This window comes from Anser brachyrhynchus (genome assembly GCF_964034855.1).
Source record: "Anser brachyrhynchus genome assembly, chromosome: 1".
In the NCBI taxonomy this organism is placed as follows: Eukaryota; Metazoa; Chordata; class Aves; order Anseriformes; family Anatidae; genus Anser; species Anser brachyrhynchus.
In genome coordinates, this window is record NC_137694.1 from 203,759,086 (window position 1) to 203,787,003 (window position 27,918).

Genomic DNA, 27,918 nt, shown 5'->3' on the forward strand with positions numbered 1-27,918 from the left:
CATGGATAAACTGTTCTGTTTTCCTAGGTGTTTTTGGAGAGTGGGGACCTTCCATCTGCCAGATATTGAGTACAACATCAGAGAAAACAGGTTAAATCCCAAACACAAACACTGCTGCACCACAAATTTTACCGTAATTTTTAACTTTTGATTGTGCTCCTTGCTGCAAATGCTTTCCAAAAGCAAAAGAGCAGATTAATGAGTTATGCTTCAGAGGAAGGCTTAACTTCAGTTTTGTCATTTTTTAATCAATGGTTTAAAATATTTAAAGAAAATTACCCATGACTTGTCAATACAGCTCTTCATTTTTTATTTCCATCAGCACTTAGCTGGCTTCCTGACCGTTTCTCTCATTTCCTGAGCTTATTCTGAGGAAGGCAAAAACATCCTTCCTGAAAAAAAAAAAAAATGCAAATAATTTGAGAATCTGCTTCTGAAGTGTTAAGCTTTTAAAAAGTGTTAGATGGAGAACCAGCCTGACGTTAAGCATTTTAGACCGATGGGTAGGACTTGAGGGTAGAGCTGGATGAAAAAATGAACGTGAGCTGGCAACGTGCACTTGCAGCCCAGAAAGCCAACCGTAACCTTGCACCCCTCTGCTCTGCTCTGTGAGGCCCCACCTGGAGCACCGCATTCAGCTCTGGGGCCCACAGCACAAGAAGGACATGGAAGCATTAGGGCAGGGAGGGCCACAAGGATGGTCAGAGGGCTGGAGCACCTCTCCTGTGAAGACAGGCTGAGGGAGTTGGGGTTGTTCAGCCTGGGAAGAGAAGGCTCCAGGGAGACCTCATAGCAGCCTGCCAGTACCTAAAGGGGGCTACAGGAAGGCTGGGGAGGGACTCTTTGTCAGGGGGTGCAGTGACAGGACAAGGGGGTTGGAACTGGATGATCTTTAAGGTCCTTTCCAACCCCAACCATACTGTGAGACTGTGGTAACAGCAGAAGTATTTTCTCCCATAACTGAAGCGATTCACCCAGAGATGCTTTTAGTCAAGCACTTCAGAAGGGATTATAACTGCAGTTCCGCGGAAACGCAGGACTTTCGGGACTGGATTTTATTTATTTATTTATCTATTTATACATGCACTCGGGCGCCTTGTGCTTGCAGCAAGCAGCCGGTGACACCTAGTGGCAGCTGCCCCTCGACCCAGCCCCAGCTCTGCTGCCCTGCCGAGGGCCTTTTGGTATCGACCTCTTCTTGCTTAGCTCTGGGCTCAAGGCAACCCCCAGCAGGCTGCTGATGTCGCTCACAGAGGGAAAAAAAAATGACATGAAGGCCAAAGGGACATCTTTCCCCTGGCTGCAGCAAGGGAAGGTGCTGGTAAAAGAAGCCAGCATCACATAGATCTGAAAAGTTCACCTGAAAGACTTAACACGGTCCCCTCCTGGACCTCACGCTAGTCATGTTATAAAGGAAAGGGCCCAGGGAGGCGCAGTGGCAAGGAAGGCCTCCAGCCTGAGGTAGCCTTTAGTCTTTTGGCTGCCGTTTGGCAGTGGTGGGAGGAAGTGTCGGGCCTCAGGCAGACAGCAGAAAGCATTTGCAGAGTCACGCGCTAGAGAACCACAGTAAAACCGTAGCATCTTTTTCAAAGGTAGGGGGTGTGGGAGAGGCCTGGAAATGGAAAGAGTGAATCTCAGAGGAGGAGGGAATATATATATAATGCTAAAAATCAGCTACAGAGGCCCCAGTGTGTGAAAGGATGGCAAATAAAATACCATTCCGCTCACAGAACAATTATGTTTCTACAGCTGTGGCCTGAGCAAAGCCAAAAGAAGTAAAGAGCCTTCCCTGGAGAACAGTTTTATAAGTGGAACAGGGGAAGGGGCAGGTTTCATCCTGACATGCCAGTAATTCATCCTGTCAGCATTGACAAAGACAGCCCTCAGCGTGGCATATGATGTTCTGGGGCTTGCTGCTGCAAGACCTCGAGGTCTTTCACGTAATGCCTGGGAGCAGACTTTGTGTCTCTGGAGCCTGCGTGTCTGCCATCTCCAGGATGCAGAACACATCTTCATCCCTCCTCTGCCCTCAGGACATCGGACACTTTTTCCTTTCTGGCTGTGAAAAGTCAGGTCTGACAGACGTGGCCACCAGCCCAGTCCTCCTCAATGCGCGGCCTTCCCAGGAGCTGCTCACCCCGCAGCTCCCTCCTGTAGCCCGCTCCCATCAGGGGTCTGTGGTCCCTGCCCCAAACCTACTACCAAGCTGCTGTCACCTGTCACAAAGGAAGGCCTGGCTGAGGTGGACTGGCAGAGAGCAGGATCCAAGATCCGTCAGGGCTGTTGGGATCGGGGTGGTGACTTTGGTACTAGGGTGTACAGGGGAAGGTGGCGCATGGGTATGTGAGGACACCCACACCTCCCATCTCTGCTAAAGCAACTGAAGAAGAACAAGCACAAGGTTTTTAAGTGTTGTTGGTGGAATAGCACAGGTTTGAGAGCTTTCCCTACAATCCAGAACCATCCAAGTAACATCCCAATGGCAAAAGAAAGACCAAGAGGTCTTAGGCCCAAAGAGGCCCACAGCATGGGCTGATTGGGAGACAATTCTCCATGCGAATAGATTCAGAGCAAAACTAAAACCTGTCACTTCTCATCTCATTCCCCTCTGTGTGCATTGGCTCATCACCACTCATTTAAGGAAGGCAAGTGATTTCCTCCATGGGGAAATGGGAGGAATCTGCCTTATTCAAAATGCAAAAGATTTTCAATAACAACAGCCATTTGCACAATTCATGTTTGTCCACATCTGATACTTGTAGCTCTCTTTTTCTCATGGCTTTAAATATGCTCTAATCATGTCCTGAGACTAAAAGGAACATTTTAATTTTACATTTAACAGGACAAATTCAGCATTTCAACTCAACCTGATGTTGGTTTGGAGGAATTTATCATCTTTAAGCCACTGACCCAGGTTCCTGCTTGATATTTAAAACTGCCTAACATCTGCTGGGGGTGAGGGAAAGTGGTTTTGGCTGTGACTAGAATGTAACATGTTATATCCATGGAGGTAACGACCATTCGTCTGGTGAATAAACAGAAAAAATAATTACTATCCATCATGGCTGGATTCAGTAACCACTGACTTGGCCAAAAGGATTGGTTATGATCTGGTCACCTTATAAATTAAATTCCATGAGGGCTGGGCTTGGTTCTGGAAACTCTATCTGCAATGTGCCAGGGCTCTGTCATCCAGTTATTGTTTGTGCTGGAATAGAAAGAATTCAATTCAGCGGGCATTTCATAAAAATAGTGGAGAATAAAGAAGGAAGGGAGGGAGGGAGGGAGGGAGGGAGGGAGGGAGGTGGGAAGGAAGGAAGGAAGGAAGGAAGGAAGGAAGGAAGGAAGGAAGGAAGGAAGGAAGGAAGGAAGGAAGGAAGGAAGGAAGGAAGGGAGGGAGGGAGGGAGGGAGGGAGGGAGGGAGAAGAGAGAGAGAGAGAGAGAGAGAGAGAAAGAAAGAAAGAAAGAAAGAAAGAAAGAAAGAAAGAAAGAAAGAAAGAAAGAAAGAAAGAAAGAAAGAAAGAAAGAAAGAAAGAAAGAAAAAAGGAGAAAACCAAAAAAGACCCTTTTAAGAAGTACTAAACTCTCAGAAACCAAGACTAATGGAGAAACAATTAGAAGGGACAATAGCAAAAATGTGTGGCAAGACAATCCACATCTTTCTTCCTGAAATGATAACATGTGAGGACAGGCACATTCTTTTCTGTCATTAAAAAGCTGATATTTTTTTTTAATCATTCTACATAATGTAAGCATAACTTTAGTTAGATCAACTATCTTAACAATTTCATTGAACAACTTTAATGAATCAATAGGAACAAATGGATTTATCTTCAAAAACATTGATTTCTGACTCTCAGTTCAAGGTATTTCTACCTAAACTTTGTGGGAATAAATACCAGCTGATTGATTACTGCCCAAATATTGACTCTGATCTGGAGTGTTTACTCAGTGACCAGCGTCAGAGCACTCTGAATTCATGGGGATATTGTTTACTCCCTTGATGGATGTCAGGCTGGTGAGCAGGAGGAAGGCTTCAGTAAATCATTTGTGACATTAACCTTGCAGAAACAAATTCCCATGAATGTTTGTGTTAGTTCCGCTGCCAGTGCTCGTGCAAACATTGCAGAACAGAATTCACACTGTTATCTCCCTGTGACTAGTTTTGAAAACAAAAGTTCCTCGTAGGCATTTCCAGGCAAAGTCAATGGGACAGGCATGGAAGAAGCAAAATGCGCTTCCTTTATTCCAACAACCATTAGCTTGTAATTAGCAAATACACACAACACTTTAGTAACAGATTTTTGGTTTTCAGAAGAAAAAGAAAAAAAAAGAAAAGAAAAGAAAGAAAGCATGCACTGAATTAAGAAACAAAATAGCATTTTATTTTTGCAAATAAGCAGAATTTTCCAAATATTCTAAGTGTCCAGAATATGTCAACTGTACTTTTCTGTATGTATTGTTTTTAGTGTAATCTCTATCTGTGTTATGAATTTTTCCCTACAATTATTGTTTACGATAGCAACTAACTGATACGATTCCGGTGGTATATGTCAGACCTTCTTGATCTACCATAAGAAATGGCTAGATGTGGAAACCTCTGTTTCTGAGGACAGACACAGTAAGCTGGTAAGCAGTATGCACAGATTACATATACATACACACATTTGTGTTTTTAATTAAAAAGTTCTCCTAATCATAACCTTGTGTAAGGTGGCCATAATCTCTTCAAAAACAGCTTCAGCAAAATCTCTGAGTGTAAAACCTCTAGAAGAACGTTAGTTTGCCAAGGCAGAGATCTGCTTGCATCTGTACTACTGGGAGACGTGGCTGCTCAGCTGAGCAGCCATGAGATCCGGCAGCATGTGGGGACATCATATCAACACCACAATGGACTGGCTGAGACCTAAAATCCTACCAATGTCCTGCTGATCTCAGGTACAGCCCAAAGCTGGGCTCTAGATGCTTTTTTTTTTTTTTTCTAAACAGAAAGTTTTTTCTAACAGTGGGTCCTGAAAACTCACTTTCAGATCTTGAGGGCCAGATGAGCTTTTCCCAGACTCAGGTGTGTCATCCACTTTAGATGTTATAGAGACCAGACATGGAGCTCTGCTGTGCAATGGGAACGGGCTGGTCAGTCCCACGTGATGCTGAGAAGGTGTCTGGGAGCCAAGGATATTCCTGCTGCAGGAGCGTTGCTCTCTGTCCGTGCTCCCATGTGGTCATGCCAAGCACAGCCCATACATGGGTGTATCGCCCAGGGTTTCTGCCTGCTGAGCCACCTACCCATGGATGGAGAAGGGTGTCCCAAGGCAGCAAAAGCCAAAAGAAAAGCTTTCCAGCCTGCATTGTCCAGCTTCAGTACCCTACACTGCTAAATAACCAGTCTGCCCAGTCTGGGATAGGGCTTCCCACCTAACTTCTCAGAGCCAGGGAAAGCTTTATTCCTCTGTAAGCCACAAATGTCAGGCCCTTCCAGTGAGAGGCAAAAAAATGTCTCTGTCCTCGACACCTCTGTGGACTGCCACAAGCACACAAGAATAAAGCACCACACATTCCTGACAGCCCCAGTAACTTTTGCCACATGTTAAGCCCCTCAGCAAGGGGCTGGCTCGATGATTTCAGGGGTCTTTTTTCTAGGAAGATAAATTAAAATCCTGCCTTTGACAAATGAATAGGAAACTGCCCTGGTGTTCTTTAGCAGGTGGTTCTTCCCACATCACAAAACTCAAAGTCCCTTAGAAACACGTTATTTTTACTTGGCAGAAAGGAGAAAACACACGACCGAAATGTGAGAACCCAGCATGTGTGCTCGGCAGACCACACTGCCCACTAACCCGCTGCTCATTCATCCAGGCAGCGGCAGTGAGAGGGAAGGGAGTGGGGTTTTCCCTCCTGGCAATGCCAGTTTGGAGAAAACACTCCCTCTGAATCTACATTCACCACTGGGCAGCAGAATCAAGGCTGCCCAAGACACCACCACCACACCAGGTGGGACTCCTGCCAAAGTCAGGTCTTCAGGTCTGACAGGGGGAGAGACCTCCCAGCTATGACTTGGAAATTAAATTTCCTGGTGGTGAACACCAAAATTCTTTCCTATCCTCAAGTCAATCTTCTTTCCACCCTGTTGACGGGGAGTGTGCTCGCCAAATCAAAGTTCAATAGGTATAAAATCAAGAGGAGCTGCTCGCTTCTGAGCAGCAGCTTTCTCTTGGTGGCCACAGGCTGGCACAGTCCCACCTGTACCCTCCACTGTGCCCTTGGAGCAAGCTGAGGAAAATCACCTGTTGCCAGCAGAAACCATGCAGAAAGAAACGTTCAGTTATATGGACTGTGCAGAAAGCTGGTGTCTCAGAAGTCATTGGAGAGGAGATCTCTTTTCTGCATTAGCACTACTCTCTGTTGAAAAAACTGAAGAGGTTGTCCCTCAGGAGTGAAAAGACAGCATTATCCCAAGGCACAAGTCTGGCCATTCATAAGGAGGAAAGAATTTGTCAAAGCAAAGTATGAATGCCTGGAATTTCACCTGATTTCAGCTCATGCTCATGGTTTCAGGACATGTGAGTGGAGTCTGCAAGCAGAGAGCAGCTACTCTGAGATGTCACCCTGTCTGCCTCTTCGTTTTCTCCATTCTGTTTGATGGCATTCAGCTCCAGACACCCTTTGGGACCTTGTTCTCTTGCCACTTTGAAGTGACAAATACAACACACTAATTAGAAGTAAAAATATATTAATGTAAGTTCTAGTATGTAAAGTATACTTTTCAAGTCTTAAAAGTGATCACAAAAATCTTCAAGGGAAGGTTTTATTCCTCCATACACAGCTAAAAGAAAATGGTATTTGAAGAACAGGAATTTCTGGCATCTCTTGATCCAGGGCAGATATGGTGCTAAGGAATGGTTTCCTCCTAGTGCAAGTCTAAGGACTGAACCTGTTGGAGACCAGTGCTGCTAACACACTGCCCAGGCCCACCAAAGGTCACCTCGTCAGACAAAGCACAACGCATGCTCAACTCTAAAACCAGAATACACTGGGACCAATGATAGCTGACAACTGTTTGTCTACTGTTCCACTGCAGTGGCATAAATGCAGACTTTGTCTAGCTCCAGGCAAATAAAGCAGCTTTGTTAAGGGGTCTGTCATGTCAACTGCACGTGGTGTATTTCAGCAAGCTTCTCACAACCAGCTTACTTGTGAATTATGCCTCAGTGCTGCTCTCTCACACCTTCTGAGGAGCTTCTCCAGCTCCTTCCCCCCAGATGGAGACCTACAGGGCTTCAGGGAGGTTTGGGCTGATCCCAAGACACTGCTTCTTTCTTTTGCTTGCCTTTTCAGTGTGCCTCTTTGACAGTTTGTAGCCCAGTCCAGGCAAGCTGCTTTTCCGTCCTCTTGTCCTCATGCTCTGTTCAGATTGTATTTCTTTGCTCATTCATTTTTTTTCAGCTGTTCCTTTACACAGTTTTTGGGCCTCTGGGGAGACAGTTCTGATGCACCTCCTTAGCAGGGTCTCTTACATGGAGAGCTGAAGGGAGGTGCTTTACAGATTGTTAAGACTGTGACAGTCTGGGACATGAAGACTTCCACAAACCATCACAACTGGGACTTCCAAAGCCCTCAGTCACTTCTGAAGGTGGAAACTTAGGTTTTGCTCTTTGATGTTGAGGATCTGCTGGGGCTGCTCATCTCCAGCTAAGGCATGACTCTCAACTTTTATACTGCTCCCAATTTTGCCACCCTCCTCCTTTCTATGCCTACTCAGGCTTTGTAAATGTTTCACCACATTAACTCAAATTCTGCCACATATTTACAAAGGTTTGTGACCTTCAGCTGTAGTCAATCATTCCCTATGGTCTAATTTGTCCTTTTCCCCCTGCAGCTCCTTCATCACACTGCCATTGCCTGCAAATGATTTACCTAGGGCTCACAGAGCACTGACTGTATCCTGCACAGCTCACTTGCAGTCCTGCTCTGTTTTGGACTCCCCAGATTTTCTGGTGTCTCATTCAGATCTCCTTGTCCTCTGTTACATCAGCACTTGCTCCTCATCTTCAGTACGGCAGGTTCTTGGCTGAATTAGGAAGGCTCTGGACATGAACTATGCTGCACGGAAGTGGAAAGTGGGTGGTAGATCATGTGGATGGAGAGGCGTAGACTACCGGTGTTGATTTCTTGGGATGTACATCCTTTCTCTAAACACTGCTCTCACAGCCACCATCACTGGGACATGGGCAGGCTCTCCACAACACCTGCACCTAAAGCTGGTGCTTAGACCCCAGTCTGGACACCTGTGAACTAAAAGTTAGATGCTACACCTTTCAGCACTGCTGCATCTCAGTCTCTTCTTATTTTTTTCCTAGTTTTTGAATGCTTGGATGAGGTTAACGGCAGGAATTTCTACTACTGCCCCCTCCAGAGAAGTTTTGAATATAAAAAAATTGTGTTTTAGAATGCTAAGCAAGACCAGCAGCCCATCTTGTTGCTGGTAAAATGAATATAATAGAGGTAAGCCTCTAGAAAACAAACCATCCACCAGGATAAACAAACGAACTGTTTGCCTGATGCAAACCTAGCAAACACTGATGCATTTATTGACCATAGCTGCTAAACCTTGGGTTTAGTTGCGTCAGAAGGGCTAGCACAGCAGTCATTGCCAAGCAAAGCAGCAGGTGGACCGCAGGGACCTGAGGCACCCTAACACAGGAGCTAGGAGCCAGGCAGGATGCCCCAAGGAAGCCTGCTTGCTTAGACAGTCTGAGCACAAAATTTTTGCCCTTTTAGAGGTGAGATGAAGGCCATGGGGCCTTGCGTGCACAAAGACAAGAGTGGCTTTCAACACGTGGCTAAGGTGGGGAGATGGAATCCCTCAGACAGAAATCCCACAGGAAGCTGAGCAGAGCAAAATCTTCCATAAATACATGAAGATACTTTGGAAATATCTTCCGATGCTCCCACAGAAACCCTGTGCCCTTTGCCATGCCTGGCAGGAGCCGAAGGCCGGCTTGGCGGTATCCAAGGGCCGCAGCTCCTTGCTGCCCAGGCCCTCGAGTGTGTGGCCGCTAGGTGTCACGGCTGGCCCACAGAAGCCATTTTGTCCCAGCGCTCTGAGATCGTCCCTCTCTTGTCAGCATGCAGAAATCACACGATCCTGACAAAACCAGAGGAGGGAGGTGTAAATTATGCCCGGCTGTACCCGGCCTCCGAGGGGGGTGCCACTAGGCCCATGGGCTGTCCTGGCAGCGCACCAGGAGCCGGCAATTGGAGGTGTAGTTCGGCCCGCAGAAGTGGATTCATAAGACAAAATCTGTCAGAAAACTGTGTTTTTGTATTCCGCAGGTGTCTCCATTTACAATCTCTGCACATCCTCCAGGAAAATTTAGTGTTGCCTTAGCGCAAGCAACCAGAGTTGTACCCCATATTTCAGTTTAAATTTCATGTGTGCCTTCTACAATGGTGTATAAATATTCTTAATACAGAATCTCAAATGCTTTCCCTTTCTGTGTAGACTTTGTCAGAATTAATTTCCCCAGTCCCTTTTTTTAGTTCCACTTTTTAACTAAGTGAAAAGTGTCAAATACTTTCTGTAAATCCCAGTACCACCCCCCCCAAACATAAATGAGGTGTTGTACAGAGAATGGACTTTCTTCCCAGTCCTTAAACGTGTTATGCTATGAGGTTTATTCAGTCCTTTTTATGATGGTTTTCATCACTAATTGTTCAAACAGGCTTATGCTGGAGACTTTATTCATCCAGACTGTGTCTGTGAGGAGGAGCCAGCTCAATCCTTTACTCTGCGTCTGAAGCAGTCGATGCCATGCTGTCAAGCCCCCCACATGTCTCCTGCTCTCTCCAGCATCATTCACTTGCCTGCCTCCAGCCCAAAATTTCCAAATTTCCTTTTCCATCACTGGAGCCGGGATTATCAGTCATTCCCCATTATGATCTACATCATTATTAAAGCTTTTGGGCATCCGTTTTCAAGATGGCATGTGGGAGATGCACAACACATCCCAGTAATGTAAATTAATAGTAATTGAGCTATGCGACAGATTCCCTGTAACTTGCTTTGCAAAGATGCTCCTGCGGTGTATGTCAATGGTTGTTAACACATCAGCTGCAGCACAGCCAACACTGTGAAAAAGATTTAGGAGGGACTAATCCTCGGGTGGCAGAGCTTGCTGGCCTTTGGCAAAGTTACATCATGGGTGAATTTAACTTCCATTGTCTATCATCAGGCAGAATTAGCACCCAGGAATAATGATTGCAATAGAAAATGAGCATTACATAGGCAGTGCTTGACAGGCCTGAATATCACTCATCCTTATCCTCCTGTTGTTTCAGAAGAAGTTCCTGAGCCCATTCAGTTATCACACACATGTTCAGAAAACTGAAGTCAGTCAGCACAGGGAGCACACAGCAGGGAGCCTCCCAGCATAAGCCTTTGGGCATCCTAATAGCTATTCTAACTGCATACATCATTTCTGATGACAACTTCATGAAATGAAACATTTTCATTTTCCCTCCAAGCGTCACTAATTGGACTAGCTGTTATGGTTCACCATGATTAGGCATTCAAGAACAGGAGCTGTGGAATAAAACAGAGAGGAGACTGTCATTTCACGATGCAAGTACAGACTACATTCAGCTTCCATAATTTGTGCCTTCGTTAATGGCATTTTGCCAGGAGTTACGGTAGACAGAGAAAGAACTGAACACACTCTTCTGTTAAAGAGTGACCGTTGGCCAATTGTTCAATCTCTCTGCACCTCTGAGCATCACTCCACCACATCTTATAAGACAGTCTGTCTTTTCATTTCTGTTTGTGCAGTACCTGGTACAGTAGGACAATCTCAGATCAACATCAGTGATCTGAGAGAGAATATAGCAAGCTCCTCTGATTCAGAAGCACCAGTGGATGTTTGTTCCATGTAGGTGCCAGGATCCCAGGGCAGTATCTTTGTGTGAAATCAAGAGAGTGAGCAAATGTATTTGGATGACTTCACATGGCAAACACAAGGAAGTCAGCATTAAAGAGATGTGAGAAATGAACAGAACTTGCCGCATTTCACTTTGGGAATAATTTGCCAGGCGCCTACAATTAAATCTTGCAGACAGGAAGCCCTCTGCAAAGGGTTCCTTTCTAGACGGACTGCTTGACAGTTAAAATGGAAGTCTGCTGAACTTTGCTACATAAATATACCTGTTTCTTTTTACATATGAATCATAATAGTCAATTTTACTCATTTATGTTAGGTGAAGCTTTAAGAAAAGATTTGAAAAACAGACGTGGCCACTGATGATGTTAAACACACCTGTCTACAGGAAAACTCAGAAAGATGTTTGGGAAGGAACGATTTTTACATGTGGACTGTGTTTGCTCCTTCTATGACAATATAACTTAAACAGCATAACCTTACATCCCCAGAAATGAATCACAAAATTTAGAAGGCAGCAGATCCTAACACTAAGCAAACACAATGGAAAGTACAGCGTATAAGTAATGTTCTCACACTCCACAGGGTATTGTACATGTGTGTGGGCAGCCAGTCCTCTCATGGATTTTTATCATTTTCAGTCTTGAGTCCCTGTGCTATTTGCAGACTGCAAAAATGTGTCAAGATTCAGTGCCAAATATCACTAAGGACGAGGAGGGCCACTTGTTTGAAGGTGCAGGACCCCTCTGATTCAACACAGAAAATACAATCACATAACAGCTTATATTCTTCCTGGAAATCAGATGTATGTTTCTGTTGCTAACATTTAGCTTGTTTAACAGATGGTTTAGAAAATTGGATTCCATTTCCCAAGCTGAGGACATAAAGTGAGAAAAACAAAGATTTCTTTAGTCAGTAGCCAAGGACAGAACTCAAACTTGTCAACAATTACCCAGTGGCTTTTAATCTGAGGACTGGACGAAGCTGCTTGTATGAACATTTGTGTGTGTTTGTGTGACCAAATTCAGAAAACCTTTCAAAAATTTTGCTAACAAAATTTTTCTTCACAAGAGAGAAGACCCATTTAATGAAATAGCCGAGGTCAGAGATGAGGGACAGGGCTGGGTGACAGAGAAGGAAGGCAGGAGCAGAGGTTTTAAACCACACCCCAACACTAATGGGTAGGCTTTTCATTTCCCAAAGGTCTCAGGTGCCCCATGGCAACCATGACCACAGATGAGGCTGGACAGAAGCCTTCTTTCCAGGCAGTTCTGGCAGTGGTGCTAGACAGCTGGCTGCAGTAGAAATGTGAAATCGGAACTTTCGACAGAATTTGTAGCTCTCTTCCATTATAAGTATGGTTTTTTATTAGTTTTGTTGTATTTCCAGCTTACTGTTGGATTTTCCACAATGCTCACACAAAAGTTGCAAGGACTGTCAAACTCAGTTCGAGATGCATTGTACTCAGGGCAAGTCCCCCTAATGGCAGCCTTTAGAAATTCATTGCAGTACAGCAGCACGTGGAGTGCTCACTGTAACAGGTGTTTCAGCTTTCAGAAGAAACCAATACTGTTGGAAGAAAGCTGTTAACATGGAAGAGAACGGAACAAAAAATTATCCTGGTTTTGGCTAGACAGAGTTAATTTTCCTGCTAGTAGCTGGTATGGTGCTGTGTTTTGGATTTAGGATGAGAATGATGTTGATAACACACTGATGTTTTAATTGTTGCAGAGCAGTGTTTACACCTAGCCAAGGACTTCTCAGCTTCTCGCTCTGTCCTGCCAGCGGGCAGGCTGGGGGTGCAGCAGGAGCTGGGAGGGGACAGACCCAGGACAGCTGACCCAGACTGGCCAAAGGGATATTCCATACCATCTGATGTCCTGCTGAGCAATTAATATGGCATAGATTACCAGGGTGTGGAGGGATTGCTGCTTGGGGATGGGATGGACATCGGTCAGCGGGTGGTGAGCAATTGCATTGTGCATCACTTGTTTTGTACACATTATTATTAGCAGTACTATTATCATTATTATGATTTTTTTTTTCTTTCTTTTCAGTCCTAATAAACTGTCTTTATCTCAACCCACAAGCTTTTACTTTTTTCTGATTCTCTCTCCATCCCACTGTGGGGGAGGGTGAGCGAACGGCTGTGTGGTGCTTAGCTGCCGGCTGGGTTAAACCGCAACAAATTTCACAGAGTTTCACCAGAGGTTTATATGCCTGTGTACTTATTCTGGAAAGAGGGAAAAAGTTCAGAGAGAACATTTGTATCCAGAGATGTCATTCTCTGTTAAAACAACTTTGGGTTTAGATATCAGCATCCCTGCATCTGTAAGTTCAACTGTGTTTGGAAGAAGATTTGTGTTAATATATACAAGTGTATACACATAAATACATATTTTCCCCATTTATTTTTGAAATGTAGATTTCCCACATACACAGTAACAGACCCAGAGAGTTCAAGGCTTTCCACGGCAGCTGCTTTTATTTATTTCTGTTCCAGCTTTGAAGGTGTTGGTTTCATCCTGATGAGAAATTGAAACTTTGCTGAAACTCTGAACATTTCTGTAGTTGGATAAAACTTCTTTTCGCCAGACTTTAAATACAGGTCACGACCTACACACCTACTCATGCTATCTAAAAGAATACGGAGGATGCTTATATAGGGATGCTCTGCGGTGGGAATTAGGTTCAAGTTCTGTCACAGGCACGTCTGTGCAACAGTTCATAAGCAGGTATGATGCCGGCTCTAAGCACAGCACACCCAGCAATTTCCCCATCTGCTGCCCATATGGGGTGAGCGACTGACATGGGTTTGTTGACATATAACCTCTCAGATAGGCTGGAGCATGCCACAGGTGTACAGTACTTGAATCTGAGGCAGCCTACAAAAGCCCCTGGCAGCCTACAAGTTGTTGCATAGATGTGTAATTTTGGGTGAGTTTTTCAAAGTCTGCACCTGTCTGCCACCTATAGAACTGGGACAAAAGAACTTGTTTTCTCCACTCTCAGTGCTTGCAGACCAGGGGATTTTCTTGAGTCAAAGTTCACCTCTAACTGTGGGGTATATTTAAGGCTGGCCAGGAAATGTTTATCTTGCCCTGTGAAAATACTCACGGTTCACAAATGTTTCCAATCTTTCATCCAGGCAAAACAAACACCTTTCAAAGCAGAGGAGAACCTTGACTGCAACAACAGCCTCAAGGCTCTGCACTGCAGATCACACAGAACAGACGGAAACTCCTTAATGGGAAGATCATTTCTGTAAAAAAGCTGCTGTCAGGGAAGATTCCTCAAAAGCACTTGCTCTGCTCTTGGAGCATCTAGTAAAAGATGTGCTATTTACCAATGCTTCCTGCTACTCTGCACCAGGAAAAAAAACAAAGGACCTTCACTTTATAAGCATTCTGAGCTTTCACCATTCACATGCTACTTCCCTTCAAAATCTGGAGAAATTTTTTTTCATAAGAAGACTCCGGGCCTTTGCTTTGTCATGTTTCAGACACCTCGGGGGAGGGAGTAGGGAAGGGAGGGAGCCAGCAGGAGTCAGATGCAGAAACCACAAGCACAGGGAGCTTCATGCTGCAGCTTTCCTCCTTATGTTTGCCTCACAAGTACTTCAATATATGATATTCCTTGCTTCTCTCTCCTGGGATGAATCTCCGTGCTTGAAAAATCAATAAAGAAACAAGCTTCTTTCAGGGCTAAACTCAAGCTAGTCAACTGAAGAGACACTGCTGGCCCTAGTGGTTGGGCTGTCTTGCTGTGTTAGATATTTCTCATTAAATCTCATTTGTACTGTGCTATAACATCTGTACTATTCCCAGCTTTTTTGGCAGAAAGTATTAAGGGAACAGCAAAGAAGACAACAAAGGAGCATGATATGCTTAATTTCTTTAATCTGTTTCTCCACGCAGGATTTATCAGCCTCTCCAGGACCTGGAATTCACCTGAAATGAAAAATCACATGCAGACAGTCCTGATGTTTAGTGAAGCCAGATCTTAATCTGACTTTCAAGTTTTTATCAGATTTTGACAATTTAGGAAAGACTGAATAATATTGTTTCTACTTTATATTTTTGTTTTCCTTCTTCTAATCTGTAGGAACAGCACTCATAATGGATAGATGTGTGGAGTTTTTCTTCTTTTCTTGAGGAAAAAAAAAAAAAAAAGCATTATCTGCAACCCAAGTTACCCATCTGTATTTTATTAGAGCAAAGACACAAAACTTAGTTCATTTTCAGCCAAAATCAACAGCCTTGAAAAATACAGTCCCGTCTGCCAGCTTAGTCATCCTGCATGTTGCCCAGTTGACTGGGTTCAGAGCAAAACAAAGAACTAAAAGGAATAGTGTGTGTTGCATTCGGATCTGTACCAATGTCAGTAAGGGGAGCCAAAGAAAAAATGACTCACGCTGGGAAGAATTCCACCTGTCCTCATCCAAATTGCATTTCCCTGTCAGGCTGGAAACAGCTGATGCACTGGTTCCCATGGGAATATTTTCATCTTGAACAATATACGCATTCAAAACACATTCCTGAGTCTGCCCTATTTACATTTATGTTTGCATTAAATGCTATATTCTAACCAGCACAAAGCCTGCTGCTGAATGAACACTGCCCCCCAGACTTCAGCTCTGCTCTGATTTGTGAAGGAAATTAAGGGTAACTAATGTAAGAAAGGCATTTCTATCACCAGGACAGGGAAAACCATTGACAAGCCCCCCCATGGAAGGGGTTTCGCTGAGAAGCAGAAACAAGGGGAAAGAAATGAATTTGCTTGAAGAGATATGGCTAAAACTCACAAAAATCAAAACAAAGCCATGTTGCATAAAGAAAGGCTCATGGGGTGGCTACAGTAATGGCCTGAAATGCACTACCTAGAGATATTCTACAAGTATTTCTTCCAGTAATTAAGAATCCATTATCAAAACACTAGTTGATTATGCATAAAAGAATGCATCAGAAGTTAAAAATCACACAGCCCCTGGATCCCAGTGCCCGCTACAACTGTCTCGTCCTGTCCTGCATGGCCACAAAAAGAAACAGAGAGAGGCACTGACCATGGTCAGGCAGATTTACAGGCCCTTTTTGAAGTGGCAGTGCTGTTCCTCCAGATGCCTCATAATCATAGTTCTGTACATGAAAATCAGCCCTGAACGTAGGGAGCAAACCGAAATTGCTCCTCTGCATTCCTTTGTCTTGGTGTGTGAGGGATGGTGAGGAATGATACCATAACTTGTTTCTGCGTCATTACAGATGAAGCAGCGTGAGTTAAACAGTTAGACATGAGACTGGGATTTATAGATATGTCACACAGACACACACAGGCAGATGTGAGCTTGCGTTTCTATGTTTCAGATAGACAAATATCAACAGGCTGAATAGTTACAAAGCTATTTTAACAGCCGTATGCTAATGTGGTTTCACTGTGTCAGGTCTATATCCATTTGTATGGACTTCCACGATTATCTTCCAAGATCTAGTTCTGATGCTGACACTGATTTGTCTGTGACTGAGTGATCCTGTGTGCATTTCAGAATATCTTCTCCTTAAACGATGTTTCCGGACTGAGGGCATGTTAAGGGATCCTGCCTCAGTGCTGGGCCCTGTTCTTATTCAGACGTTCTCAGAAGAGCTTTGGGTCTGCTCTCTAACACAGCAAATATTGCTTCTGTTTTCAGATATGCCTTTTATTCTTCTATATGCAAATCAACAATGAATATTTCATCACCTGAAGCAGGGTTTATAAAAAAAAAAAATGTCATGTGAAATATGTTTGTGAACTAGATTACTATTACAGTGATTGCGAGGAAAGTGAACACCTACCATGTAAATGAAAAGTCCTCCTACTAGCTTCAGCTTCTATGCAGTTGTTGTTGTTGCTACTATTTGATTGTCATTATTTATTCGAAACTTCAAGAAAATGAAGAAAATAAGCCCTAATGCAATGGAATGAATGGAAAAATAAAGACTATTTTTCTATTTTCAAGTAATGCAAAAACAAAAATATATTCTATTACTCCTCCGTTTGCTGTTGATAGCAGAATTACTGCTTCAGTCCCAGCAACTAGAATACCACAGAAAGCTCCTACACGGTTGTTCTTCAAACAAAAGTTGTCATCCTTAGAAGTGGATCCGATGAACCTTTAGGTTAAGGTCATGAAACTCCTTATAGCATGTTCATAGCATAGATTTGGGCCAGATGTTTGACATTTTTCTTGCCTGAGTCATGAGCCGAGTGTCTGACTGTTGACCTATGTTTTGGAGTGAAAACGTCAAGAAATCCTTTGCGGTAACTGTAGTTTCCTGTCAGCTGGAAAAATGTTGGAAACCCTTTCTCATGAACTTCTGTCCCTCACTGGCTGTATTTCCTGTCCAAGGGCTTTCTAAGTGGGTTGGCATGGTGACAAGCAATTTGTCTACCTAATATACAATCACTGATTAGAGAAGAAGGGTATGTAAGTGATAATTAGACAAACTATAAGGATTTTTTTTTCCTAGCTCAGTTTTTAACGTATGAAGGCATGTGGCAAGAGAAGATGATAACTGCAATTTGTATCTCATTCAGACTAGTGCCCTCGGAGCAGTTATCAGCTAACATTCAATATTCCTTTTCTACTTGGCAGCATTTTGTATTTCATATGTACTTCAGCAGATTAGTTTTTCCATGGTAAGCAAGAAAAAAAAAAAAAATCTTGAGAGCATGAAACAGCCTGGGAGGTTGAATATTTATATGGTCAGGGCCTGATATGACCTTCATTAAAATCTACAGAAAGAATGAAGCTGAATTCAGTATGAGATGGATCCAGACTACAAGTTCTGTCTTCACCACTGAGTTTTCAATTATGAGGCAATAAAGGATAAAGAGAGGAACTTTAAAGCCAATGGTTATGCCATACTGTCAGTCTGAATCTCCTGCCCCATTACATTTTCCAGCCATACTCAGTAAAGAGGCAAAGGAGCTAATGTGACTTGCGGAGGGGGATTGCCTCTTAACTCACCTGACTATGTTGAGCTCTTTCAGAAAAGGAGATTTGGACTGAACACTTAGCCTTCCTTAGATGGATACACAAGAAGCAACAGAGTTAGAGATCTGCTAGCAAGCTGATCACATCCTTTATCTTGATGTTTTGAGGGGGAAAAGTTGGGTTTAAAAAGACCATTTCTAGGTCTGTAGTTGTGTAGAGTGTTTGCACAGAGACCTCACAATGAACCGAGTCACAACTCATTTAGGATCCCAGATTTAACCACAAGTGGAAATGGCTCAGGATCCTCACTGACAGCTCCTATGGTAAGAATTTAGGCCACTAGATTTTTCAGGATTTTTCTTAGGAGAATCTCACACTTGGCTTCATGAATAAAGCAGACCCTATGATTTTTGAAGGTCTTTTCCAACTGAACCAACTGAACTATTCTATGCTATTCTATTCTGTTCATGTGTAATGTTCACCATTTGAAGGGGTGTCTTAGAAGCCCTGTTTAAGTCCAAAAGAATACCCTGAAAGAAAGGGTGCTGCCAGGACACATCTTGTTTTCTTATTATGCCTTTATTGAGGTTCTGCCCTTATCCACACAGAGGACATTAGAAAGGTGATATAGCTGGTTGCAAGTCTGTGTGAGTCATTAAAGAACCCTCAGTGCTTCCTTTCTTAAGACTTTCAGTCAATATTTACAATCCATCCACTTAGAACGATCTTTGTTATTTCTTGGCATTAGATTGATATTTCTTAAGCCTGTTTACGAAACAACATTTAGCCTATATGATGAGGAACAGTAGGAAAGAAATCCTCAGCTCTGGTCTCCATGTGGCCACCAAGGGGTTGGTAGTGATACAGTAATGTTTTCCTTTCTGAAACAGTCAACAAGACAAAGCAGAAACCATTGCTTCAATGGACTAGTCCCAGTGTTGCCGCAGGCAGCAACCTCTTTTCTTTCTGCATTGCTTTTTGAGCTAGAGAAAATCTATCAGTTCAGCTGATTTTAATAGTTGCTGATGTAAGTGCAAGCATACAAATTGGACTGTGTCTGAAAGGTTAGGCAGCTTCATGGAGAGAAGTACTAAATGCGAGGTGACTGAGGCCAGGTGCCAAAACCATGTGCATAACTAGCCATGGCAGTTTGTGCATCCATCCTGTGTCTGCAGGAATGTGCCTGTAGTGAGCCAGGTGCTTCTACGCCTGATTTAACAGGAGGTGACAGAGACTGAAGTAATGTCAAGAGGGGATGCAACATCACTGATTTTAGTGAGATTAAATGAGTTCTTGCATGACTTGAGAAGGCTAGATGTAAAGTGAGACAGCGTGATTAGATATAAAGAAAGGCATCAAGAAAAACAAAAAAAAAAACAAACAAAAACCAGAGAAATCATTGCCAATATCAAAACGATGCTGTCAATGACAGAATAAGAGAGAGAAAAACAAAACAACAACAACAAAAAAAAAAACACAAACAAACCAAAGAAAACAGTACAGTATCTTGGGAATCTACCAGCGCTAGATATGATGTGGAAAGGAGGATTGTAAAATTCCAGCCTGTACTCCACTTTCCAGTGCATCATGGTAGCTCATTTACACCTTCTGCAAATGCAGATGATAACAACGTACCATTTTGATAATCCAGGTTGATCTCTCAGACTGTATCTGCTTCCTGGTCAACTCAAACTCCCCACTATTTGCTGTAATTACCTGCTGTCCCTCAGCCATGGCCATGAACATACATTGAACAAGCTATACTATGAACAAGCATTGGAGCTTAAGGCATTTAGCTGGTGTATATGACACAGTGGTAGAAGCTAAGGAGACACTCAAGGAGTTACTACAAAGCATGAGAAAATGGTCCCTCAATTTTCGAGTAGTAAACTATCTACTTTGGAGTAAAGCTGCTTTCATTTTGGCTTGTGGAAGGCTTTTAAGATGTCTTGTTCTGAGACAAGTTAATGGCAACCTCCTAATGCTTATGACTTCTTGGCCAGGTAGCAAACTATTTGGACTAGAAACAGTATCTTTTAGCTAGGTATTCCGTAATGTCTGGCACAATAAATTAAGATTATGTAGGCACAAGCACAGTACAAACAATAAGTATAATGTTGTAAAGAATAAATAAGCACTCAAGTCACAAAATGGTAGAAAGTAATTTCTGAGTTCCATTTTCCAACTGATTTACTAAGATAGTAAAAATACGTGGACAGGGAAAAGATTTTATAGAGTAAGACATCACTTGCTTCATCAAGCAAAACTAGGCTTGCCAAACTGAAGGCACAAATAATTCATCATTAATCCTGAACTAAGTAAAGACCCTTTACTTAAAAATCAGATAATGAAAAGTCTTTCACCAGTTTATGTAAAAATAATTCAATGCCTGAATGTTTGAGTGAGAGATGTTTTCCTTTTGGAAAAATCTTTTCCCTTCTCTCACCTGAAATAACAGAATTTTTCCAAACATTAACACAGAAAAACTTTTCTGTGATGGTGCTTTGAGCCCACAGCACTTTCAATGAAAACAATCATGAGATGTAATCTCCCTCTCCAGTGAAAGCCTCAACCAATGCACCCAGCAGGTGGTATGAGACACAAGCTGTCCCCAGACTGTCACCCGCAATGTGCATTCCTAGAAGTTTGTAGACAAAAAAACCTGCTTGTCACTTGGGAAAATCTTTTTACTTCCATTAGTGATACATTATTCTGTATAAACACAAACACTCTCCCTGTGCACGTACAGCTTTCTAGGCCTCTGTGCTGAGGTGTACCTAAGAAACTTTTTTGTAAAATATGCCTGTCCCCTCCTCACCCACCGTAAGTATGGATTCCACATGCATGGATTTCATTATCATACAGACCGCGAGCTCACGTCACAGCTTTTGTTGTCATCTTAGAACCATTACAAGAACCACAGGATCGCAGAATGGCCGAGGTTGGAAGGGATCTCTGAAGATCATCTAGTCCAACCCCCCTGCCGAGCAGGATCACTGTGTGCTTAGGTGATCTCTGACCCTATCCTCTGACCAAGGGAAAGTCCTCCTTTCTCTGGACTTCATCTCTTGTCTCCAGGGTCTGAGATTCCTGAGGGCTGATCTTAGCTGTAAAGACTGAAGCGAAAAAGGCATTCAGCAACTCTGCCTTTTCCATATCTTTTGTCACCAGGGCACCCACCACATTCAGCAGTGGGCCAACATTTTTCCCAGTCATCCTTTTTCTACTGATATATTTGAAGAAGCCCTTCTTGTCCTTGACAATCCTTGCCAGATTTAATTCAAAATGGGCCTTGGCCTTCCTTGTCGTATCCCTGAATACTCTGACAGTGTCCCTATATTCCTCCCAAATGTCCTGTCCCTTTTTTCACATGCTGTAAACATGTGGAAAGGCTTGGTTCATAACAGGCGTGGTTCATCTCTGTTCCAAGCTCCAGCACAAACCCAGAAATACCAAATGATTTTGTAGGTATAAAGCTGAGATGTGATGATCAGCATGGAGAGCTTGAGTTTGGGAAGAAAAGGAAGAGCTCTCCGATGGTTGGATCTTGGTCAGTCATCTGCTGGTGCGGAGCCAAAGCTCAGACCTTCCAGCTATTTCCCGTGTCCCCAAAAGGGGGATGGTGACTGTGGGTAGGAAGGTGAAGGAGAAGAAGGAAAGGAAAGCAGAAAACCTCCACTTCTTCTGGACAAGTGTTCAGGACATACTGCAATCACACTTCTTCTAACAAAAATAACCTGGTAGTAATGTGCTTTTCAATGCAAGGAGCATCGTTGTAAAGAGAGGGTATGGGAGCGATACATTAGCTGCATATGAAAGAGCAGGGTTGGCAGCAGAGGACATCTAGCGGTGTTTGGCTGTAAATTGCAAGAACAAATAGGAGTATCCGTTTGTGCAGTATTTCTTTGGCAATGCTGGCTCCCAGAGTAAGGTCGTTGTGTTCAATTACTGCGGGAGCAGCTGTGTGCCTTCAGAAAGCACTTGAATTCCTGCTCTTTGCAACTCAACAATATATAGCTGCATTGCACAAAGATGAGTTCTTCATGCACACAGTCTAGAAACGTAGTTATAATTTATATACCCATATAGAGATGGAGGAAATCTACTGCAAGCTTGTATTTAATGCAGCTATGAGCTAAGCTTATGTGTGAACATGATCACTTACAGCCTTTACTTACAACAGTATAATGCTGGGGTGTATCAGAAAAATAAACAACTTATTTTATTATCTATCTATAATCTATCTATCTGCCTGTCTGTCTGTCTGTCTATCTATCTATCTATTTATTTTTAAAAATGCAGTTGAAAAGGGAGGCAAGGAGAGCCATTGAAATGTCTGTTTCTTTTGTTTAGCAAAAAAGCATACCTTTGGCAGGAATTTTCAGCATAGTAGTCTCCGTGGCCCTGATCCAGCAAAGCACTGAAATCTAAGGTTGAAGTTAAGCATTTACTTACATGCTTTGTTGGACTGGGGCCAGAATGCTGACTGCTTCGCACAGCCATATCTCAGGACCATTTGTACAGTAAAGAAAAATAACATCAGTCTCCAGAAGTTCCAACTGTGTTCTGAGAATTTGTGCATTTCTATACTCCTGGAAAATTAATTCGATTGCTGAGCAGAAAAATCAGTAGGATGAAATCCAATGCATGAGGCAGACTGTTTGGTGTAGCTAACACTGTGAGACTGTCTGCAGTTTTTCACTGAACATCCGGCCCTGTAAACTAGAACTTTTCAAATTACCTTGTTGCAGAAGACAAAGACAATTAGATACTTCTATGATTGCCCAAATTGTCAAAACTCATATAAAAACATTTTTCTTGCAGTAATATATTTCTTTTCTTCATTTCCAAGCAGAGGACTTTGCATTTGTGTTTGCTGAATTTTGTCAGGCTCTGGTCGACCCATTCCTCGAGCCCGTCCACGTCCTTTTTTAACAGCCGCCCAGCCCACAAGTGTACCAGCTGTTCTTCCCCTCACTGTCCCTCAGTTTAGTGCCACTTGTAAGTTTGATGAGGTGTGTTTTATCTCCTCTTCCAGGTCATTGATAGCGATATTAAAAAGGACAGTACAAATATCTGACTAACTCCACTTGTAATCAGCTTCCAGGAAGGGTACAAATCCTTAATCAGAACCCTTTGAGATTGACAGCCCAGCTAGCTTTTCAACCCACCATAAAAATCCACCCAGTCAGAGCTTAATAACCTGGTTTGGAAACAAGGATGCTGTAGCAGATTGTGCCTAGGCCTTGCTAAGGTTAAGGCAGACAATATCTATCACTCCTCCTTCATCCACAGATGTAGGAGTGTCATCTTAGAAGTTAGAAATGGTTTACCCTTGGCAAACCTACATTAGCTATAAAATATATGTGACCTTACTCTACTATCTTACACCAAGTAAATGCGAAGTCCCACACTTAGATCAACAAAGTACTATTACAATATGCTAATTTCAATTTTTTCTTGCTATTGACTTGATAAACAAAGGAAGAAGTGACACAATGTCAGACTTTGGTGGAAGTGAGGCATTTTATCTCACTTAGACCACCCTCGGGACTCTTAAGCATGGCTACAGTCTCTTTAGCTGAATGTTTTTATCTCATCAGAGCTGCTCTTCAATATGCCTGACATTGTGTGAAGTGAGACAGTAAACCATTGTTTCCTCTTGAAAATAAAGAAGACAAATGTAAGCTCAGTGGGTGAAAACTGGAATCATTTTACAAGGAATCATGCCTCATAATTTTACAAAATGAGGCAAATCAGTGGTTATTTCTTTATGTTTCCAGAGAGAAAGAGAGCACCACTTTTTTTGCTTGCTGGTTTTCTAACATAACTTCTGCATAGTCAGACTGAATGTAAATACTGAGAACTCCACTGATGTCTGACACATCTCCCTGTCACTCGTACATTTTCCCTCGAGAAGACCTCACCATGACAAAACCAACAGCAGTTAATTTGACATTGCAAGCGCTGGTGTCTAACTTGGGAAAACAAAACAAACAAAACACAGAACAAAATCAAACACAAAACCCCACAACTTCATTATCAACCCTTCCTTTCTGTCCTATACACAAAACTCTAACTATTCCTGTCTTTCTATCCTATACACCATAGGAGGTTTTTGGTGCTTCAGTTGGAGCACAGCTTCACAAGCAGTTAATGTCCTAAATGAGCTGAAACTTCTAGCCTAGGGCAAGGTGGCAGTGAACTAGAGAGGACTGGGGCAGGACCTTCTAAATATGGATATGCTGCTGACTCGAAAAGACCTTTACTCAAGATTCTCCTTCTCCCTTTTGCTCTGGGGTCCTCAGCAGAACTAGACCCTCATTAACAGAAAGGAGGGCTGATTGAACTGGCCATGCTCTGGGTTGACAGAAACCATTGAAACAGAAAACTTGTGATTAACCAGCGAGCTGGTGGCAGGGCAGGAGCACACCCAGAGAGGTTGTGGAGTCTCCGTCTCTGGAGATACTCAAAACCCACCTGGATGCCATCCTGCGCAACGTGCTCTAGGTGATCCTGCTTGGCAGGGGGTTGGACGAGATGATCTCCAGAGGTCCCTTCCAACCTCGACCACTCTGTGATCCCATGGCCGTCCGAGGGCTGTTGTGCTTCAGCACCCTGGCCAGCACCCGGCCGTGGGCGACCAGCGGCCGTACCACGCGTGGCTGCCGTGGGGCTCTGCCGGGCACGGTGCTGCCAGGGGCTGCAAACACACCTCGTCTGCCGGCTTTGCAGAAAGGAACAAGAGTACACAGCCCTCAACATGAGGCAAACACTCCTTAGGTCTCTTCCACAAAATCTGCAGAAGCCCTGGCCTTTAGGTGAAGGGTGGAAGAGGATTTAGACTCACCTGTTTGTGGGTCTGGGCTATGCTTTTCGTGCTGGGGAGGAAATGTTGCTCAGGTTTTTGAACAGTGAGTCTTGACCTCGCTGCAAAGAGAGTTGTTTATGTGTCACTAGCCTCAGTCATTTCTTGGCTTGTGTTAAAAGTGCTCACAAATCTCTTAGGAAATGTCAAGTTACTTTCCTGTGACATTTCAGACTTTTTCTTTCCTCCCTTCAGCTAACAGTGGCTTATTATTGTTCGCAATGCTTTTCAAGAGAAAAAAAAATATCCAAAAGCAAAACCACAGTGAATTTCTTAGAATGAGATTGTAAATAGATGTCAGGAATTCATGACTTTCCAACCCATTACATGCAATTAGATGGGTGAGGATGAAAGAAAGGTCTGGAGCATGGGAGATGTCACAGAGTGGTTGGGGTTGGAAAGGATCCCTGGAAGTCATCTAGGCCAACCTCCCTGCTCAAGCAGTGCCACCTACAGTAGGCCTAGGAGACCCTGAAGCACTGGGGAGCCTGGGGCAGGAGAAGAGGGATGAGACTATAATCAGTCCTCAGCAGCGACTGTGGGATGTGGTGGTTTCACACCAATGGGCAGCTGAACTCCACCATGCCACTCTCTCGCTCCCCTCCCCAAAAAAACAGGGGGAGAAAATATAATGAAAAAAAGACTCATTGGTTGAGGTAAAGACAGGGAGATCAGTCACCAATTACCATCATGGGTAAAACAGACTAAACGTAGGGAGATTAATGCAATTTATTGCCTACTGATAAGACTAGAGTAATGAGAACTAAAAGCAAATTAAAAACACCTTCCCCCCATCCACCCTCTTCCACCTCCTACCCCTGAGTGGTGCAGGGGAATGAGGAATGGGAGCTGCGGTCAGTCCCTGACGCTTCGTCTCCGCCGCTCCTTCACGGTCACTCCCTGCCCCTGCTCCACGTGGGGTCCCTCCCATGGGACGCTGTCCTGAGGACAGGACGGAGGTGAGGACCTCCATCTGTGTGGCAGGCAGCTGGAACGAACACCCCAGCCACCCCCCTCTGTCACACCTGTGGGGCAGTGGCACTGAGTGCACCCCCAGACCTGTGGGGTGGCTGTGAGGACACGGCCCCCTCAGTGCTGGTGGCAGGGAGGGGATGTAGTGCCAGGCAGGTACACACGATGGGACACGGTCCCATGGAGCGGGCCAGGGCTGAGACACTGCCCCTGCTGCTGCTGCTGGGGGACGTCCCGGGGTCACGGAGCTGGGGAAAAGCCCCGGGTGAAGTCTTAGCCCCAGTCCTGACCTGGTGGGGGCTGAGGTGGACACCCCTGCCTGTGCGGTGTGTCCAAGGCAGCAATTAGAAGATTAAAAGAGATTAAAAAATAACAATCAACAGAAAAATTATTATTTATTCCTTTTGGGTGTTTCTTTTCTTTTCTTTTTTTTTTTTTTTTTTAAATCAAAGCCTTTTCTGTATTTTTGTAAAAAAATCTGCTTGAGACAGAAATTTGGATGGGAGCAAATTGGTTTTGATTTGCTTGTTGTTGGGAAATGCTAGCACGTCCTTTGGCAAGAGCTAGATGCCTCATATTCATTTTCCCTTTTTTCATCGTTGGGCCTTGGCATACTTACATATTCACTGAGCGCTGCATTAGTGCAAGAGGATAAGAGCAGGCGCCCTCGGCTGCCTCTGCTGCCCTCTCCCCGTGCATCCACAGAATCACAGAATCATTTAACTTGGAAAAGACCTTCAAGATCACCAAGTCCAACCATCAGCCTGCCCTCCCGAGTCCCATCACTAAGCCGTGTCCCTTAGAGCCACGTCCACATGTCTCATAAATACCTCCAGGGATGGAGACTCCACCACTTACCTGGGCAGCCCATTGCAATGCTCGGCCACCCTCTTGTGAAGAAATTCTTCCTAACATTACCCCACAAAGAGCATGGGCAACTGCTGAGGTAAAAGCTGATGAGAAAATCACCAGAGTGGGTGAACCTGCCCTGACTCCTCTGAACCTGCCTGAACCCCCCATCCAGCAGCCTTGATCTCCATCACCACCCCCCTCCTCAGCTGCTTAATTACAGCACTGCTGTTATAGTTTTATCTAGAGCGATGCCTTTAGCAAGAGGCCTGGGGTGTCTAGTTTTTTCCTCCCTCATTCAGCATTAACTTCTCCATCCTCATCTCCTCTTCTGTCCCCATAAGCCACTTGCAAAAGATGGAAGCATTGCTATAGCCATGCATTTCTCTCCCGGCCACATAGGTTCTGCTTTGAGGGTAGGGGAGCAGTGTCATGGATCTCCACAGTCCCAATCCTTTCTCCTTCTGATCCCCCTCAGCTGCAGGTACTCAAACTGTCAGGACCTCACAAACAGGCATCTGTGCTAGTTTAGAGTTCAATCTCTCTCTCCAATTAGTTTGGTTTTCTTCTTTTAAGGAAGCAAGAAATGTTATGTGATCTTTGGTGAGGAAAGCACAGCTGAAATGTCTTTATGGTCCTTGTATGCCTAGAAAGAGATAGGAATAAAATAGCATAATTATTGTAAAATATAGCTGTGGTGGTTGGAGACATTCTTACTCATAATTTAGGAAGCATACAGACAGATAAGAGCCATATACTTATTTCCAGGATTAAGATTTCAGTAGCCTGAAAGTGAAATGTCTCCCTAGTAGGTTTAATTGCGGACTCTCAGGGCAAGTAATTATAGCTACCATTCCGACTGGAAAAGGGCATAAAATATACACAATATACACTGTTACAAGGAATAGCACTGAAGCCTACCAGAAGTGTTAATGCTGATGGAAATAAGAGAACTAATATGAAAAAAGAACAAGTTTTGGTCCATCCTGCTGCCTGTTAAGCCACGGCTGTGGATTAGAAGCATTTCTGCTAAATGAAATAGCTGGAGTAACACCATGAGAATCCAGGACAAGACCACCAACAGTGACATACTAGAATATAGCAGAAACAGGATAGAAAAAAAGAATAAATATAAAAGAGAGAGAGAGAAAAAAAGAAATATTTTTGCATGAAACACATTGCCATGGAGAGCTTTCGTGCTTTAAAGTAACAACCCAATTTTGAGAATGCTTGTGGACTTATTTCTGTTGATCATATCCTGAATTAATGTTTCGCTGCCAAGAATTTGAATGAAATAAATACACCATTGACAGCTGCTATAAGCATCG

The 27,918-nt window shown here is 43.7% G+C and overlaps 1 long non-coding RNA gene across 1 annotated transcript in view; it reads right to left on the reverse strand.

Annotated features, from left to right (window-relative positions):
- LOC308183180 overlaps nucleotides 1–27,918 on the reverse strand; it is a 441,868-nt gene that overhangs the window by 20,847 nt on the left and 393,103 nt on the right. Inside the window, exon 2 of the long non-coding RNA XR_013942326.1 lies at nucleotides 719–890. This is a non-coding gene — a long non-coding RNA (uncharacterized lncRNA). The remainder of the gene's footprint in view (nucleotides 1–718; nucleotides 891–27,918) is intronic.